The sequence below is a fragment of the Colossoma macropomum genome, unplaced genomic scaffold (genome assembly GCF_904425465.1).
Source record: "Colossoma macropomum unplaced genomic scaffold, Colossoma_macropomum, whole genome shotgun sequence".
NCBI classification, from domain to species: domain Eukaryota; kingdom Metazoa; phylum Chordata; class Actinopteri; order Characiformes; family Serrasalmidae; genus Colossoma; species Colossoma macropomum.
The window spans coordinates 78,318-97,636 of NW_023495892.1; the positions used below are offsets into that span (position 1 = coordinate 78,318).

Below are 19,319 nucleotides of genomic sequence, written 5' to 3' on the forward strand. Positions count from 1 at the left end.
GTGCTAAACTGATATAGGCTGAATGCGTGATTTGTTTGTATATATGAATACTTAAAATGTGTTTTTTGGAGATTTGTTTTCATGGACTGTATAAACTGTGGAGTGGACACTACATTTTGAAACTTTTGAAAGAGTGTTTAAATTGTTCATTACAAGATTATTATTATTTTATTATTTATATTATTTTTTAATCTGTTTTGCCATAATATATGCCTCTTAAAGGTAGGAAGTCTAGCAATGGTATACAAGCTACAGAAAACCAATGATCAAATGCTGTAACATATAGATAAACATGTCATGACACAGACTTACTCAAGCTCCTTTAAAACCATTATTTTTGAGGGATTTGGAGACCCCACTCGTAGAAATGTGCAAGGTGTGAAATACATGGTGTCCTAGGGGGACCAGGATCACCTAATTAACCTCTTGGACCCCCTGAATGTCTAATAAACAAAAATTTGGTGGGTCCCTGAAAATATTTTTTTTTTATGATGTTAAGCTATCATCGTTTAGCTTGCTTCACCCACAATCAGCAAGCTTCTGTATGTCATAACATATTCGTAAATCTGAAAACCTGCCTAATTTTCCCAAGAGATTAATGGAAAGAGTGAATTATTACTCATTTCTTAAACTGAAGACAAAAGAGATGTTTATGATCCCAGTTAATGTGTGGAAGACCACATTACCTAGAAAAGAGGAAAGAGCATTTCCAGAAGAAAAGTTATTAAACCAAACATTTTGTCATTGATTGTTATCAGCATGGCACTATGGCGAACAGCTGGATTAGCGAGCCAACATGGGCCATGGGAACATGTGTGGTAGTAGTCAGTAGAGTGGGGTAGCAGTCAGCAGAGTGGTAGTAGTCAGTAGAGTGGTAGCAGTCAGTAGAGTGGTAGTAGTCAGTAGAGTGTGGTAGCAGTCAGTAGAATGGTAGTAGTCAGTCGAGTGGGGTAGTAGTCAGTCGAGTGGGGTAGCAGTCAGTAGAGTGGTAGCAGTCAGTAGAGTGGTAGTAGTAAGTACAGTGTGGTAGCAGTCAGTAGAGTGTGAGAGCAGTCAGTAGAGTGTGATAGCAGTCGGTAGAGTGTAATAGCAGTCGGTAGAGTGGGGTAGCAGTCGGTAGAGTGGAGTAGTAGTCAGTAGAGTGGGGTAGTAGTCAGTGGAGTGGGGTTGTAGTCAGTAGAGTGTGGTAGCAGTCAGTAGAGTGGGGTAGTAGTCAGTGGAGTGGGGTAGTAGTCAGTAAAGTGGGGTAGTAGTCAGTAAAGTGGGGTAGCAGTCAGAAGTCTTACTATTCTAAGTACTATTTTTTTTTTCCTTTTTTTCTTCTCAGTCAGTTTACGATTGAGAAGAAAGTAATACAAAAGTATTCAACCCCTTAAAATCCTTCAGATTTATCTGGATTATAAACAACACTTTTATCATTTTACTGTCATTGTATTTTTGACTGATGCTCAAAAAGGTTTATTTAAAATATTGGTTTTGTTTAATAAAATGTTCTGTGGCCAAAAATGACTAACTGGAAAATGCTGTTTGCATAAGTATTCAATCCCTGTGCTGTAGAAGCTCCAAGTTTACACAGACAAAAGACAGCTGGAAAATTTCACCTTTTCTGGATAAAAGACCCCCTTAATTCAAGAACCACTGTGAATCTGAAGGAAAACTTTAAAAATGAAGACCAAAGAGCACTGTAAGAAAATTAGAGATAAAGTTATAGACATGCACAAGATGGGGAAAAACTACAGAAGTAATATCCAGCTGTCTGGAAAGAGCATTTCACAAACATTCCTTTGACTGATATGAGAAGTGATAAGATTATTATTGAAAATGTTTGAGTTTCTATAATGTTCAGCAGACGATGATGAAGCTCTGAGCTGAGACTCTTCAGTGCAGTCTTTAAGGCAGTCACTGCTACAGTCCAGCAGCAGAAATGCAGAAGGAGACTCAGAGCTCATTTACATTTACATTTACATCATTTAGTAGACGCTCTTATCCAGAGCGACTTACAAAAAGTGCTTTGTCTATCCAGAGAAAGAATCTTTGCTAGCTACCAATAGGTTAGAGAGAAAGACAGTCCTAAACTTAGATACTGCTAGAATCAGAAGGTCATTGACACCTAGTGAAAAGGGACAGAGTTAAACACAGAACAGTGCAATACAATACAATACAATACATAAGTGCTGTACAATACATTACAATCAATACTTAATTTAGTGCTCATTTAAGTGCTGAATAAACAGGTGTGTCTTCAGTCTGCGTTTGAAGACAGCGAGAGACTCTGCTGTACGGACGGCCAGTGGGAGTTCATTCCACCACCTGGGTGCCAGCACAGAGAACAGTCTAGATGTTTGCCTTCCGCGCGCTTTGAAGGATGGCGGGTCAAGCCGAGCTGTACTCGAAGCTCGAAGGGCTCGTGGTACAGTTCGAGATTTGACCATTGCCATCAAGTAGGGAGGGGCTGGTCCATGTCTTTGTAGCAAGCATAAGGGTTTTAAATCTGATGCGTGCAGCTACAGGAAGCCAGTGAAGAGAGCGCAGCAGTGGGGTGACGTGGCTGAACTTTGGGAGATTGAAGATGAGTCTTGCTGCTGCATTCTGGATGAGTTGCAGAGGCTTGATGGCCTGCATCGGAAGACCAGCCAAGAGCGAGTTGCAGTAGTCAAGCCTTGAGATGACAAGAGACTGCACTAGCACCTGGGTGGCCTCTCGAGAGAGAAAGGGTCGGATCCTCCGGATGTTGAATAGGAGAAATCTGCATGACCGAGTTAGGTTCGCAATGTGAGTCGAGAACGATAACTGCACATCACGAACCACACCAAGACTTCTTGCCTCTGCTGACGGGACAATCAGAGAGTTCTCGAATGAGATGGCAAGATCATGATAAGGACCTGTAGTTGCAGGGATGAATAGCAGCTCAGTCTTGCTAGGTTCGCTCATTCTGTTGTTGCTAGTGGGCTAGTTTAACTCTCACTGAATCAGCACTGCTGCATCCTGATTGACAACATACCATTAAATTATAAGAAAACTGACAGATTGTTGTGAAGAAAAAAGATGACAAAAAGCCATTAAAGCCATAAAAGCTCTCAGTTTAAGAGGAGTAAAGGAATGAAAGCAGGTTCATTCCATTTAGATGCTGCTGCCCTCTTGTGGTCAGAGAACAGATTGAGGTGAAACTGAAAGTATTTGTGGTTTCCGCTCTGGACGCTGAAGTGGAGAGTCGTGTGTGAGATTAGTGGAGAGTTTAAACTCGGTCTTATTATTATGGATCTGCTGTTATAGACAAAAACCTGATATGAACTGATTTAAAATGTGGACATATTTCACCACCAGCAGCGATATGACTGTATGAACAGCAGCACAGGTAAGAGCAGTTAGTTATTCATCTCTCTCTCTCTCTCTCTCTCTCTCTCTCTCTCTCTTTCTTGAATGAAGAGCAGTCAGTGAAGCACCTGAGTGAGAGTGGAGTTTGTGTAAGTGGAGTTTCTCTCTCTGTATCTCTCCAAAATGGAAAAATCCATTCTGATTAAGATGTGTGAGCTGAGCTATTTTTAAAGTCTCTTCTGAATGAAGTCCAGTATTTACAGTCATTGTGCAATACTTAGTTTATCTAATCAGCCCTTCATTAATTAAATCAGGTGTTGCTGATGAAATTGAACAAATCCATGTGATGTATGGAGAACAGCGACAACAAAGGAAACTTCTGACTGTGTTTATCTAACCTACACACTAAATAACTTCACTGACAAACAACGCATTTTTACTGTATGTGTATTTATTTGTATTAATGTTTTATTAACTGGAAGTAATTCTGTATGGTGGGGGCTCATCAAGTGTTTTTGCACTGGGGCCATCAGAACCTACCAATGCTACTATTACTATGCAATGTCCTACTAATGTTTTTAGCAGGAGGTTTTTGGTGTTGTTGTTGTTACCAGAATGTTCTTCTTAATGGAAACCCTGACTGTTAAGCCTTAAAAACAGTGTATATGTCGAGTACTATTAAAATACGGTATATAAAGCAAACAGCAATGACAAATATGCAAAATTCCTCTACTAGTAGGCTACAATTGTCACACTGTGATGGTGTCATATGGTTGCACTGAGCTCAGTCCTACGGAAAATAAGACAAACAAAAAAGTTCTCTGGAGTAATATTATGCTGTAGCTAAAGCTGGAAAGACTGAATGATATATTTAAGGTTAAATATTTAGCTGGCTGTTCCTCACTCAGTTAACAACACAGAGAGAGAGAGAGAGAGAGAGAGAGAGAGAGAGAGAGAGAGAGAGAGAGAGAGAGACTTGACTTGTAAACCCACTTTATTTAAACTATACCTTACACAGTCCTGTTGTCATATTCTAGCCACATACAAATGGTCTCAACCCCCCCCCCCCCTTAAAATAGGGGGAACAAAAGAAAGAAAAGAAAAAACAGAAGAAAATACTAATGGTTTTCAGAAGGACAAAATCAGCCCCCCCTCCTCATTGAGTTCACATAAGACCCCACCCTGTCCCCACACTCGATTAAAGGCAGGCAGGTTATGAGTCATCTTAAAATAAGCGTATTCAATTCTAAGCCTAATCCGTACTGCAGCTCTCAGCATTAGTTCAGGGTCCAGCGTCCCACTCCCCTGTATTTTATTCTTCCTTGAAAGCCAGACAGCAAGTTTACCCTGACCTATCAGAAAGTTCAATAAACACAGCTTATCTCTATGAGCAGCAACATATTTTGGGCCAAAGACATAGAGACCATCTGTCCACAGTATTCCAAGCCCACAACACCAAACCTTCAGTAAGTTTAGCAGACCTGTGAGCCTGACACAGTGTAGAAACAAATGCTCTACAGCTTCCTCCCTCCCACAGAAAGGACACTCACTCACTATAGTGGGGTCGATATGCGCCATGTGTCTGTTAGTGGCCACGGCCCCATGTACAATCCTCCACTGCAGATCCCCCGTACGCTTCTCGATTGGAGGCTTGTACAGGGATCTCCAACTGCCTTGTGGAGAAGAGCCTGGTGCCAACAAACCCAACCACCTCGATTCCTTCAAGCCATCCAGTGAGGTTCTGTGAAGGACTTTCACACAAACGTCATACAGCGCCTTCTTGGATGTATCTGCAAAGCCAGCTAGCTGTGGAGTCCTGAACGAGAGAAGTGCTCCCTCCTCCTCCTGATAATCCCCTATTTCTGCAGTAATAGGGAGAGTAGGGAAGGGCTCCTGGTCTCCACCTGAGTGGTGCTCTAAGGCCTCCCTGAGAGAAGTGGGCAGCGTTGAGATCACTTCTCCTATGATTCTCTGCAGCAGTCGAACAGACACAATACCGGTTGCAGCACTTAAAACTCCACCAGATTTCCAGTCCTCACCAACTCTCAGCTCTCCTAGTTTCGTAATACCTGCCCCTTGAAAGCGCAGGCGGATACTTCTGAAGGTCAAATCAGTGACTGGAATCAAAGGATTGTAGAACAGAGGCTCCTCTTCAACAAGAGAACAAAACTGGACCTCAGATCTAGTAGTCCTAAGTGCCAAGGACCAACTGAGCCCACCACCAACTTTAAGCATGACTGAGGCGCCAGAATATAAATGCTGAACCCAGGATAAAAAGACTTTCCCCAACCCAAAACTTTGTAGGATACTAAAAAGATAAGAATGGTCAACCCTATCAAATGCTTTTTCCTGGTCTATGGACAGCAACCCCAAATCACACGAAGTCACACCACACAAATCAATCACATCACGAACAAAGAAAAGATTATCCATTATGGTGCGACCGGGTACACAGTAAGTCTGATTAGCATGCACTATCAAATGTATGTGTTGCTTCAGTCTGTTGGAAAGACATTTAGACAGTATTTTATAGTCTGTACATAGTAGGGCCACAGGCCTTCAATTCTTCAGAAGTCCCAAATAGCCCTTCTTAGGGAGAAGAGATAACACTGCCCGAGTACAGCTAAGGGGCAGCTGTCCCGCTTGCCTTGACCACTTAAATACTTCAAACAAGTCCATTCCAATAATGTTCCAAAAGCTCTTGTAAAATTCAGCAGGCAGTCCGTCAATGCCTGGTGAACGTCCAGTGGTGAGTTGTTGAACAGCAGAGGTCAATTCATGAAATTGAATGTCTGAGTCCATTGCTTCAACATGTGATGTCCCAAGTTTTGGTAGCCCCTCCAGAAGTTCATCTCTGCAGTCAAAACTGGTGGCATCAGCACTGTAAAGATCTGTATAAAAATCCACTGCAATCTTCCTCATCTCAGCAGGCACTGAGGTCAAGTGTCCTTCAGGGTGTTGGAGAAACTGCATAGGATTTTGGTGTGTCCCCTTCCGCTCTAAGTTGAAGAAGAAGGCAGTTGGGGCATCCATATCTTTGATACTGGAGACACGAGCTCTAGTCAGAGCCCCTTTTGCCTGCTCATACATGTATGAGCCCAAAGCCTTCCTTTTCCCTTCCAATAAATTACTAACTCCAGCATCATACTTTTTAACCAACTCATCTTCAATCAGATTTATCTCTCTCTCAAGCCCCCAAACCGTACTCTTCACCACAGATGCAGTATGTGCAGAGTACAGCTGACAGAAGGACTTTGTGTTTTCCCCACCTCCCACCATAAGGCCACATTATCAAAGTCTGCTTTTCTCACTCTCCACCCCTCCCAAAAGGCTGTAAAATTTCTACAAAACATTTCATCCTGAATCAGCTTCACATTAAAGCCAGTAAGATCTAGAATTGGTCTTTCTGGCCAGGAGTACATCAAGCACAACTGCATGGTGATCTGAGAAGCCACTGGGAGCCATAAAAGCATTCAAAACTCTTTGTCGGTCAGTCTTAGTTACATAAAAACGATCCAGTCTAGCTGCACTCACCCTCCTCTCAGAAACTTTAACCCATGTGTATTGTCTTGTGCCTGTGTTGAGCTCTCTCCATGGATCTACAAACCCACACTCTTTAAGTAACCCTCCCAGCTCTGCAGCAGACCCTGGGTGAGGTTCTTCCCCATTCCTATCCAGTGTAAAGTCTGTAGTGCAATTCCAATCCCCCCCCATCACTACTGAGAGAGTGTCATTATATCGCTGCAATGCAGTACGTAACCTCTGAAACAACCTCACCCGCTCTCCCCCATGATTGGGGGCATATACATTTACAAACAGGAACCCTGTTCCCCTAATGTCTACCTGTACCAATAACAGACAACCCTGCTCTAACTCATTCACCTGCAGATGGCCAATCCCCAACCTCCCAGAAAGGAACACTGCTACCCCTGCACTAAGATTGGACCCATGACTAAGAGCGTACTTCCCATCCCACCACATACCCCATTCCACCTCATTATCCCTATCACTGTGGGTTTCTTGCAGAAATAAAACATCAACATTTTTATGTTTAACAAATTCAGCTAATATAGCCCTTCTGCTCCCCTCTCTGCCCCCATTAATATTTAAGAAGGTGATTCTCAACTTATCCAAAGGAGAATACATAAGGAGAGAAGAGGAATAGAAAAGGACAGAGAACCAGAGGAAAGTAAGCACCCTCAGTGGCTCAGTCACTTCACTTTCGTTTAACAGGGGCTTTTCCCCTCCGCAACTTCGTCAGCATTTTCTTCAGACGGAACCTCTTCTGCTTACTCAGTTCATCAAAGTTAGCAGTTCTACGTATTTTCGCCACGGAAGCTACAAACTTTTCTACATTAGGAAAAAAGTCAGCAATCTCCACTACCTTTCCAAATGTCTCATCTAAAAACGCATTTATTTCTTGTACTGAATAAAGTTGCTGATCCTCGCCAGCCTGAGACGCCAGGTCAGAAAAGTCAGAAAACGCATCCTCCTCCTCCTCCTCCAGTGTCACTGGCATATCCACAGTCGCCACAGACTCACCAACAGCTGCTTCACCACTGCTTACGGCGTCCACATGTGCAGATAGCGCAGTATCACGGTCCCCCTCTCCTTCATGCGCCTCTAAAGAAGCCTGAGACCCATCTAAATGTACAGTTTCTACCCCGTGCACTCCAACTTCATTAACAGAAACCGAGACACTATTATCAGCGGCGGCCACTACAGTAGGGCACTCCTCAGTACCCTCGCCCGGCCCCGCGCCCTGATCTACTGGCACCTGCCTGCCTTCACCTCCGCTAGTGCCGGGCCCTGCTTCCTCAGACACTCGCACTCTGTGCGGACAGATCAGCCTCTTATGACCAACATCCCCGCACTCAAAGCATCGCATACTTCCCGTACTCGCATATAACATATACGATCGACCCTCATAGGAAACTCTGAACGAAATGTCCAAAGTGGGCTCATTCAAAAACATCAGCACCCGCTGTCTAAAGGACAAAACATGCTGGAGAGCCGAACTTTTACAATTCAACGGAATCATCCTAACATCACTGGCCATTTTTCCAAAATGAGAAAGTTCACGCACTGTGTCATCATTGGGAATAAACGGGGGCACATTTGAGATCGTAACCTTAGCCGTCGGTGAAACCAGCGGAACAACCGCGTAAAACTCTCCACTTACCGTAATGCCGTGTTCAACTAGTCGGTCGGCCAGTGTCTTCTCCTTCAGAAACACCACCACGGCCTTATTCATCCTCGATGCCGAGACAATGTTTTCGCACCCTACGAACTCTCCTACCGCCAGCAACACGTCCTCCACCGCTACATCGGGCCTCGATTCGCACCGCACCCCGTGACGGAGCGAGAGGGGCTGGGCGCCACCGCTCAGGTGAGCCGCCGCCATCCCCGCGCCCCACCACACGGCCCGCCGCGAAACCAGCAAGCACACGAAACAGTATGTAATACACTACCAATAAACCGCTTTGAGTACTGTTCATAGAAAAAAACCCGAAACCCCAAGGAAAGAATTACAGATAGGTCAAAAAGTCGCTCTCACAAAACACTCTCACACCATTCCCTCCATTCACCCACAATCCCCCAGTGACAGAGAGAGAGAGAGAGAGAGAGAGAGAGAGAGAGAGAGAGAGAGAGAGAGAGAGAGAGAGAGAGAGAGAGAGAGAGACTTGACTTTTGATGGTCCTTTATTGAACCAGCACTTTCTTTAAAACAGTCATCCGTCACAAAGTGTCATCTTAGGCTATATTGAAATAAATTAATTGATTAAATAAAAATAAGACGAACACTTTATAAATAGATAAAAACAGGAAAACAAATAAAACTCAGTCTGGCTCATCTGAGCTCAGGAGCGAAGCAGAGCTCACCCTCGCACACTGAGCACACGGCCCCACCACAGCACCACATCGCCTCAAAGGCCTCCACATCACACATGCTTTTATAATAATTAAAATCAATTAAAATCCTTGATCTGACCAGCCTAGAGAGAATCCTTGTGGCCTCACAGTCAGTACCATGCGCCACCTTGTTCTTACGACTGATATATATCGCCATTTTCGCCTGCCCAAGAATGAAGTTGATCAGTTGGCATTTGGATTTCTCTCTTCTGACGTATTTAAAACCAAGGATAAAAGTCTGGAGTGTAAAAGTCACATTAAGAGACCTAAAAACATTCTTTAAAACTTCAAACAAAGAGCAAAGCCTAAAACAGTCCATAAAAGCATGAAACACAGTTTCTCTCTGGGGACAAAAAGGACACTGTGGTAAAATCTCAGGATTTAAAACAGAAATAAAAGCGTTGACTGAGACAATACCATGTAAAATCCTCCACTGCAGGTCAGCTACTTTTTTAGTCAATGGTGGTTTATACAGTGCTCTCCACTCTGGCTTCACATCATCACTCTTTTCTTTTCTTATTCAGTACCTTCACACAGACTCTGTACAGCAGCTTACCAGACACTGTCCCCAAGTTCATTCTAGACTCCCCCTCACACTCCAGAAGGGGGCCTTCACAGTCCTGTAGGTCCGGCGTGATAGTGATGTCCGGGAATGGGTCATGCTCTGTAGGACTGACCACCCCTGCACTGTAGTCCCTCACCTGCTCGCGTTCCTCAGGAGAGAGAGCTGTCCTCCAGCCCTCGAGCAGCTGAGCCACAACTCGCAGAGATCTCATCCCCAGCCTCGCAGCCACGTCCTCCACCCGAGTGAGATCTGGTCCGGCGACGTCCACCAGCCGGCGGGGGGTTGTGACTCCCGATGACAACAAGACTCTAGTCAGTGCAGGGGTGATCGTGCCCTCCAAGTCCAGTCGTGTGCCGTTGAAAAGAGGCTCTTCCAACAGCCAGTGCAAAGTGGAGCCAGCCTGTTTATTCACATTAAAAAAGTCCCAGATTTTAAAAAGTCCTCGATAAAAAACAGGCAACCCAGCAATGTCCAGTGTTTTTGTGCTCATTAAAAACAATGCTCTGTCCAACCCCAGACCACCTACTGTGTGTAATATTGTGCATGATACCGCCCTCCAAACCAGCTCACTGGGACCAGCAAGAAGTCTCTGGATGAACTGGATTCGGAAGGCAGCGGCCCTGCTAGCCAAGTGGACGAGTCCTTGCCCCCCTTCCTCTTTTGGCAGATGTAGAACTCCCTGCGAAATCCAGTGCAGTCGATCCCAGAAGAAGTCCACTAGCACGGCTTGCAGGTTTGCCAGCAGATTCGGTGGGGGGTCCACGCAGGCCAGTTTATGCCAGAGCGATGATGCAGCGAGGTTGTTGATAACAAGCACCCTTCCTCGATAGGACATCTGGGGGACTAACCATTTCCACTTACTGAGGCGTCCTTTAATCTTTTCAACCATGCCATCCCAGTTCTGTGCACTACAGATACTGTCCCCCAGATACACCCCCAGATATTTAAAACCACCCCTTCTCCACATCAACCCATCTGGAAGCGCGGGTTCCCCACCATCCCAGTCACCAACTAAAACTGCTTCACTCTTGGTCCAGTTTACTTTTGCAGACGATAAAACCCTAAAATCATTTAAAATTCTATCTAAAACATCCACATCAGTCTGGGTACTTGCTATCACAACAAGGTCGTCTGCATATGCTGAGACACACAGTGGAGTAGAACAGCCAGGTATAAACAAACCGGAGATGCAGTCTCTCAGTTTGCACAACAGAGGTTCAATAGCTAGAGAGTACAGCATGCCAGACAGAGCACAGCCCTGCCTAATACCTCTGTGAACTTTAAAAGGAGCACATAAACCACCATTAACTTTGAGTACACTCTCAATGTCACTGTACAAAACCTTGATCATGGCTATAAAACCCGGGTTGAAACCAAAGTTCTCCAGAACTTTCCACAGCCATGTTCAACCCGGTCAAATGCCTTTTCCTGATCCAAAAAAATAAGACCAGTCTTTAAGCCCAATAGTCTGGAGACTTCCAAAACATCACGAATTAGATATACATTGTCAAAAATTGACCTTCCAGGCACACAGTACGTCTGGTCAAGGTGAACCACCTGCTCCATCACCTTCCCCAGTCTCGAGGCTAACGTTTTTGAGAGCAGCTTGCAGTCAGTGCACAATAGAGAGACAGGGCGCCAGTTCTTCAGTTCAGCTAGGTCCCCCTTCTTGGGTAGCAGGGTTAGAATGGCCCTCCGACAGCTCAGCGGAAGCTTCCCTTCCCTTATGCTGTTCTGGAGGACATCCAGCACATCCTGCCCCAACACTGACCAAAACGCTTTGTAAAATTCAACAGGGAGACCATCAATACCTGGCGCCTGACCATTCTCCATGCCTTGAAGAGCCTCATACAGCTCCCCCAGAGAGATATCAGCATCCAGCACTGCAGCAGACTCTTGCGTGAGCTGGCTGTGGTCACGAAAGAATCCCTCCTCCACCTCTCGTGCCTCTGCCCACTCGCTCTCGTACAGCTTTGAGAAAAAGCTGATTGTCTGCTGGCGAATTTCAGAAGGCTCAGATAAGAGATCCCCTGATTCTGTACGCACAGCATGCATAAACCTTTTCTGTCCATTTCTGCGCTCGAGACCGAAGAAGAACTTTGAAGGAGCATCCATTTCCGACACGCGCTGGAAACGTGAGCGGACCAGCGCCCCCTGTGCTGTTATGCCTAAAAGGTCAGCCAATGCAGTCTTTTTTGTTTTCAGAGCTTCAATATGCCCCCGATTTCCTGTGGCCTCTGCTAAACCCTGGAGCGCCACTATTTCAGTCTCCAGAGCTTTGAGAGATCTGGCTATGTCCCTTGTGACATTGAGAGTGTACTGCTGACAGAATACTTTAATTTGTATTTTAGCTATGTCCCACCACTGCAGCAGAGAGCTAAAAGATGTTTTCATTGAGCTAAAAACATCCCAAAAAAAAGTAAAAGACTCTCTAAAATTGGCATCCTCTAAAAGTGCAGTGTTAAAATGCCAGTATGCACTCTGCGGCTTAACGTTACGTTTCCTTATTGTGCACTGGACCATACAATGATCTGAAAAACCAACTGGGGAGATAAGACAGCGTGTAAAAGCAGAAAGTTGATACCTAAAACCATAAAATCGATCCAGCCTTGCCAATGAGAGTGTGTTATCTCTTGAATGTGCCCAGGTATACTGTCTCTGCCCTCCATGGAAGTTCCTCCAGACATCACACAAGTCATGGGCCTCCAGCATCTCACACAATCTCTTACGGGACGCAGCATGCGGTTCCTGTCCATGCTGTCTGCTGTACAGTTAAAATCCCCACCCAGTATTAAAAACTCATCAGAACCACAACCTGCAATTACGGTGTCCAGAGTGTCCAAAAAGGACATCCTGTCCATCCCCCCAGTTGGGGCGTAAACACAAATAAAAACAAAAACAGTGTTCTCAAAACACACTGGTCACTTTTAAAAGTCTGCCATTTAAAATTTCATCCACTGAATAAGAATAAGGAGTAAAACTCTGTGATAAAAGAACAGCCACCCCACCACTGGAAGAAGAGTTATGACTTAAAAAGGCAAGCCCCTCCCACTCTTTAGCCCAGTCTGCCACGTTACTGACATCACTATGCGTTTCCTGTACAAATATTACATCAAGTCTCTTCTGTTTCACCAACTCATATAGCTTTGCTCTTTTTCCACAGTCTCTCGCCCCATTAATGTTCAGACTCGCCACTCTGACATCACCCATTAAAAAATAAAATAGATAAAACACACTAAAAACAGAGGCCATTCTGAACCAGGGAGGGCAGAAAGTGTCAGATCTCATCCTCAGTGCTCACTTTATTAAGTCTGGTCAGGATCTTCTTCAGCCTGTAGACTTCTAAAGCGGTGAAGGACCCTTCCCTCCTAAAATGCCTGACGTCATGGATAAACTGTGAACTATTTGGGAAATGCTCTTCAACACGGACGCCCTTTTGGCCTTTAGTGACCCGCAAGAACTTTCTTATATCGTCAACTTTATAGAGCACAGCCATGTTCTCTTCCTGCGAGCACACCGACCAGCCCGAGTCAGACAGAGAGCCTTCGCTCTCAGACTCCACTTCATTCACTGCACTGCTGTCTGTTTTGGCCTGTTTAGTGCCCTTCCCTCGGTTCCGCTTCTTTCTTTTATTAGGAACTTTAAAAACAGTCTCCACTTCCATTTCCACCTCCACTGTAGCCTCCACTGCTGTACCAGCTAGACTGATCTCAGTACCGCTGTCCCTTACCTGGTTATCTTGCTCCCCCGGGTCAGGAATCCCCCGCTCCTGCTCCTCACCACCAGGCTCGTCCACAGCGGGCTCCTCCGCGGTTAGCGCCGCCGGGAAAGGCTCGTCCGCGGCCGGCGCAACCCCAGCAGACATTTCCGAGGCCGGCACGGCCGCAGCCGGCTCTTCCCCCGCAGGCGCCGCAGCCGCCGGGTCCCGCGCAGCCGGCCGAGCAGCAGCCGCAGGGGGGGACGGCCACCGCGGGCTCAGCCGCGGCAGGCCCCGGCCGCTCCGCGCTCCCGGCATCATTAGCGTTAGCGCTGAGCTTTTCAGGGCAGGCTCGGACGAGATGTCCGGTCAGGCCGCACCTGAAGCACTTCATGTTGGTGTCAGACGACACAAACACCGTGTACTCAAACCCCTCCACTCTGAACTTCAGCACCAGGTCCAGCTCGTCCTCACCATCTCTCAGCACCATGAAAACCGACCTCCTGAACGACACCAGGTGCTTCACCAGGGGCGATTTACAGCCGAGGGGGATCTTTTTAATGGGGGAGACAAGTTTTCCAAATCGGGACAGCTCCTGAGCGATCAGCTCGTCAGAGATAAACGGGGGGACGTTGGACAGAATAATCTTTTTGGACGGAGTACTGAGGGGCAGAACAGACACGAACTGATCACTAATCACTAATCACGAGTCCACTCTGCACCAGCTCGTTGGCTTTGTCCACAGTGGACAGGAACATCACCACAGCGCTGTTCATGCGCGAAGCAGACACAACATTATTGTACCCGACGACGCTCCCCGCCGCCAAACAGCACTCCTCCACACTCGCGCGGCACTCCACCTTTACACCATGCCGGCGAGACAGGCTTTCATACAGCCTGGGGCTTTGGGATGCCATGCTCCCAGCAAAACGCCGGTAACTAACGCCCCGCACACACCCCACCACACCTCACTCACACACACACACACTCTCACACACAAACTCACTCAAACAAACTACAGATACAGACTGACAACGACGTAACAACAGAGAAAAAAGTTTGGCAAAACGCCAACCACTCGCACTCACGCTCACCGCGCTCCGCTCACTCTACCGCTCACACCCGCGCATGCGCAGAGAGAGAGCGAGAGAGCGCAACCATTTGATGCAGCAACAAAAATGCCAACCTGCAGAGATTTTATCCATTTTTTAATAATAAATCAAAATAATAAAGTATTTCGCAAGTGTTTTATGCAATATAGTTCAATAGTATTGGACATGTACAACAAATTGGGGTCTCTATGTCTTTACAGTCAGGGTTCCCTTTAAATGCAGGAGAATGTTCTAAGAATGTTTAGTGGTAAGTGTTAGAATGTTACGCCCTAACATTATTAAATGTTTTCACTGCGAAGTTTTTTTAATATTCCCAGAATGTTATTGTTTTTCAGTAGGAAAACATGCTTTAAATATAATATTTATTTACTAAAAAAATAAATGTAAATCAGTTAATACAACAAACCAGCTAAAGCCAAAGCCAAACTGCAGTCTGTGGATTCATACAGACAAATGTACTGATAAACCACCACCTTTAGATATTAAAACACACCACACACACACACACACACACACACACACACACACACACACACACACACACCAATACCACTGACCATATACTCATAAAAGCCCCAAACTTGATTACCTTCTTCTGTGAATGGATTAAAATGAAAATGGTAAATTCAGCTGTGGAAAATAAGGCAGCCATGAAAGAAACCACAGGATAGTTTTAATAGGTTTATAAACAGAAAACACACTGTAATACACATTAAAACGTCACAAAACACAATCATGTCACTACTTTTCAAATTCTAGATAACAAGTGAAATAGACACACCTGCTGAAATCGAGGAAGTGCAAAGAATATGATGTCTAACAAACATGGATAACACAAAGTCAAGCTTGTGAGACAGAATTCACTGTGAGGAGTTTAAACTTGATTTGGTCTGACAAATAATTCAACTGTGAGAAATTTTAAACCGATGGTTGTTAAGGTAACTCACAGATAGCTAACAACAGTTTAAAAGCGTTTTAGAATCACTGAAAGACTGTGCAGAGGGTGTTACTGTTTAATTAAGTTCATTTAAGAGAGAAAAAAAAAAAAAAACAAATTATGTAATGTTTTGTGAAAGTCCTGATGCCCATCAGCTCCCTGGACTCTAGCTTATGTTAATAATCTCTACAGACAGCAAACACATTCACAGCCTGTATATACAATTGTATATTTTCACTGATATCTGTTCAGAACATTTACACCATTAAAATCAGCAGCAACATCAGCAATTTACCCAGCTTTGATTTTACTGTAAGATATTTCACTAGTAATCATTCTGATCACTTCATACAGAATCAGACATTATTACTTATTGTAAACGTATTTAAATTTATAACTTATTATAAAGTTAAACAGCTAAACAGCCTCACACAGTTAAAGACAAACATTAAAGCGGGGAGAGGAAAGGAGAGAAAGACAGGAGAGAGAAAGACAGGAGAGAGAGAGAGAGAGAGAGAGAGAGAGAGAGAGGAAAAGAGAGAGCGCGAGTGACAGAGACAGCGCAAGGGTGAGGAGGTGGGGAGGGATCAGATCAGGCCAGTCAGCTTAAACAATGACAGCGCGACAGAAATACTGTGCAGAGTTGATGAAGTCTGTATTAGACTAGATTTCTTGTTTCACAGCCATAAAACAACTGTTTATTTCCAAAACAGCACATAAAGTTGTAATGTGGCGGCTTGCCAGAGGTGGGAACCCGGGCCGTCTGGGTGGTATTTCAGAGGGCAACCGGGTGAGCCACCACAGGGTTTTGGCAGACAGGACCCAAACGCTGAGCTTCTATGCGATTGGAAGGAATTATTAAAATAATACATATAACCACGGATGCCGGGGCTGGAACCCACGCCGCCGCGTTAATAAACCGGCACTCTATCACTGCATTATGGAGGCCGTGTTACGTGGTGCAGGGAGGGTTCACCTTAGAAGGGAACGCCGGAAACGGGTGGAAAACAAAAGGACATATGAAAGCCCACCTGCTAAGGCTTAGGCGGGAACAAAACAAAGGACGCCAGGGGAAAGACTGGCTCTGAGGAAATGATAACTTTCCCAACAGAAAAGAATGCACAAAGGAGAATGAAAAAGAGAAAGGGGCAAACTTGTCCCTTCTCTAGCTTTAGATTTAGTTCTTTAGTTTTTTTTTTGTTTGTTTGTTTTTTGTTTTTTTTTTTTTAAAGGAAGAAAGACGCAACTCGAGAAAAGGGGATAGGCTCGAGTAGTGACAAGGAGAAAAGAAGCTCGAGAGAAATTCTCTAGAGCTTCTACCCGAGATTACCGGCCGGTCTGTTTGCCAGAACTCTGAAACAAAGACTCAGCAAAGCATGTCTTCTTCTCAGCCCTTATAAAGCCCCCTGAGCAGGTGTGGCTCATTTGGGTCGTTGACCCCGGTGGCCGGCGGTGGCCTAGCCCTGGAGCCAACCCTTACAAAACTAGGCTGTATTTTAAATGGTAAACTGCAGGCTGTGGGGGACACCTGTTCCTTGTGTGTGCTGGTTAAGTCCCCCTCTTTCCTTCTCCACTAAACTGGACATCTCTGTGGTGTTTTTCCTGCTGGAGCTGCTGTTTTTTGATTGGTGAATCTTTTATATTTAACCACGCTTTGTTCTTATTGGTTTATGAGCTAATACACATCATTTATTTTTACTCTGTAACGTTATAAAAAATTAAAGTAGCGAAGTAAAAATATTTCATTAAAGACTCAAGTGAGAGTAAAAGAACTATGATTTAATTTTACTCCAAAAGTGTACTCAAGTACAGTAATGAAAGTAATTGTAATTACCTTTGCTTCTGCTCAATTCTGTTTGTGGTAAAGCACTTTGACCTTGACCATGGCCTTGGTAATATATCATATTACAGGAACATATTAACCCATTACATGAGCCCAGAGCCCACTGGCGGGCCCAAAGTTTTATTGCACAATTGACAATGTTCCTTCTTTATCATGTAACACTTTGCTAATGTTTTAAAGAATATTCTTTAATCTGTTATCTCCATAATATCTCGAAAACATCCTCAGAATGTTGCATGCAAAACATTCTACCTTTGTTAACATGCGACATTACAGGAACATTTTATAAAAAACATTGTCATCTCAGGCCTCAGTCACAAAACATTTTTCAAATGTTGCGTTGACATTGTTCTTCCTTTGTTATCATGTATCATAATCTGTGGCCGTGACATCCTCAAAACATCCTCTGAGTGTTACAGTTAAAAGATTATATTTCAGTTAACATTTTACCTTACGGTAACCTTAGTTGATCCTTAAAACATTCTTTGAAAATCAGATTAAAACATTTTTTAAAACATTATTAGAACTAAGGTAACATTAGCCAAAGTTGTGGGATTGATTCTAGCTAGCTGGGGGGGATAAACACAGAGCAGGCCAGTGGAGGGAGCGGGGTCAGTGTTAGTGCTGTAGAGGATCAGGTTAACAACACAGACGAGGAGATATCAAAGGCTGAGGAAGTTAAAGGAGCTGCGGAAACTGTACATAAGAGTTTCCAGGAAAAGCTAGTGGAGAGGGGCCCAGATTAGAATTAGAGGATGAGGAGGTGGGGGTGAGTGCAGAGGATAGAAATACACAGGGTAAGACCCCAGTGGAAGTAGCTGAGCTAGTTAGAGAGGGAATGGGGTATTAGGATTCCTTTTCAGAACTTATGGGTATTTCTGATTTGGATCTCAGTCAGAAAGAGTGCAGATTTATATTCTCTTAAAGAGATAAACTCTTTCCTGGATGAGATATTTGGTAAGACAGTAGAGGTGAAGGATTTCATAAGTTTGTGGTGTCAACAGTGAATGTACAGTCAGATTTGATGATTTGAGTGAGAAGAGAAAAGACTAGATGACTTGAATGTAAAGGCCCAGCTTTACAGAAAAAAACAAAAAAAAAACAGAGATGAATAAGTCTCAAGGTGTGCTGTCTTTAGCTTTGGTTTCCTTTCTGTTTCTGTCCTTTCTTGCTTCCTTTCTCTGTATGGAGTTAGTGAGAGTGGGCTCTTTGAATATGAACAGGGGCAGAGACAGGAATGTAAGATAGATGATTTCAAAGTAGAGCTGGGCGATATGGCCAAAAACGTTATCACGATAAACAAAATTCATATCGTTCGATATCGATACATATCGTGATAAATGTCAAATCATGATTTCTTTCACGTTTGAAGGCTGATTTTGCTCCTGGGTGGTTAATTGTGGTTTTAAACTATCACTTATGGTCCGATCATGACAAACACTCGGCAAACAGTGGAACATTTCACTAATCTGTCATGGAAGAGTGGGAGAAAGTTTCTGAGCTGTTTTTATCATCTTGAAAAGTACAGCTGCAATTTTTGTAATAGTCATGATTTAAGAATGAAAATAGATTATTTTTAGCTGTCTGGTGACGAGCGCTCGGCTACCCTGTTACAAATGCTAAACAAGTGGCCAACAACAGTGCTAAACTCTTTAGTTTCTCAACAACGTTGACTCGGTTCGGTAGGTCACTGCAGTCACTCCTACCACATCCATGTCAGAGCATATCACAGTATTCAGACACCAGCTAGTGATGACTGGATTTCTCTATGAAAGATATACTGCGTCAGATATACTGCGGTTCACCACTTAAACTACCGTAGCAGTTTAAGGGGTGAACCGCAGTATATCTGACGTTCACTGTGTAAAAGCAATAACTGCAGTGAATCTCTCGCACCAGACAAACAGAGTCCTCCTTTTAGGTATGTTTAAACTGAAA

The 19,319-nt window shown here is 44.3% G+C and overlaps 1 protein-coding gene across 1 annotated transcript in view; it reads left to right on the forward strand.

Annotated features, from left to right (window-relative positions):
* Positions 1-3,190: 3,190 nt before the first annotated feature.
* The window catches only part of LOC118803380 (butyrophilin subfamily 3 member A3-like), a gene marked incomplete at its 3' end in the record, with an annotated part of 34,875 nt that continues 18,746 nt past the window's right edge, over positions 3,191-19,319 (forward strand). Inside the window, exon 1 of the mRNA XM_036563879.1 lies at positions 3,191-3,355. The remainder of the gene's footprint in view (positions 3,356-19,319) is intronic.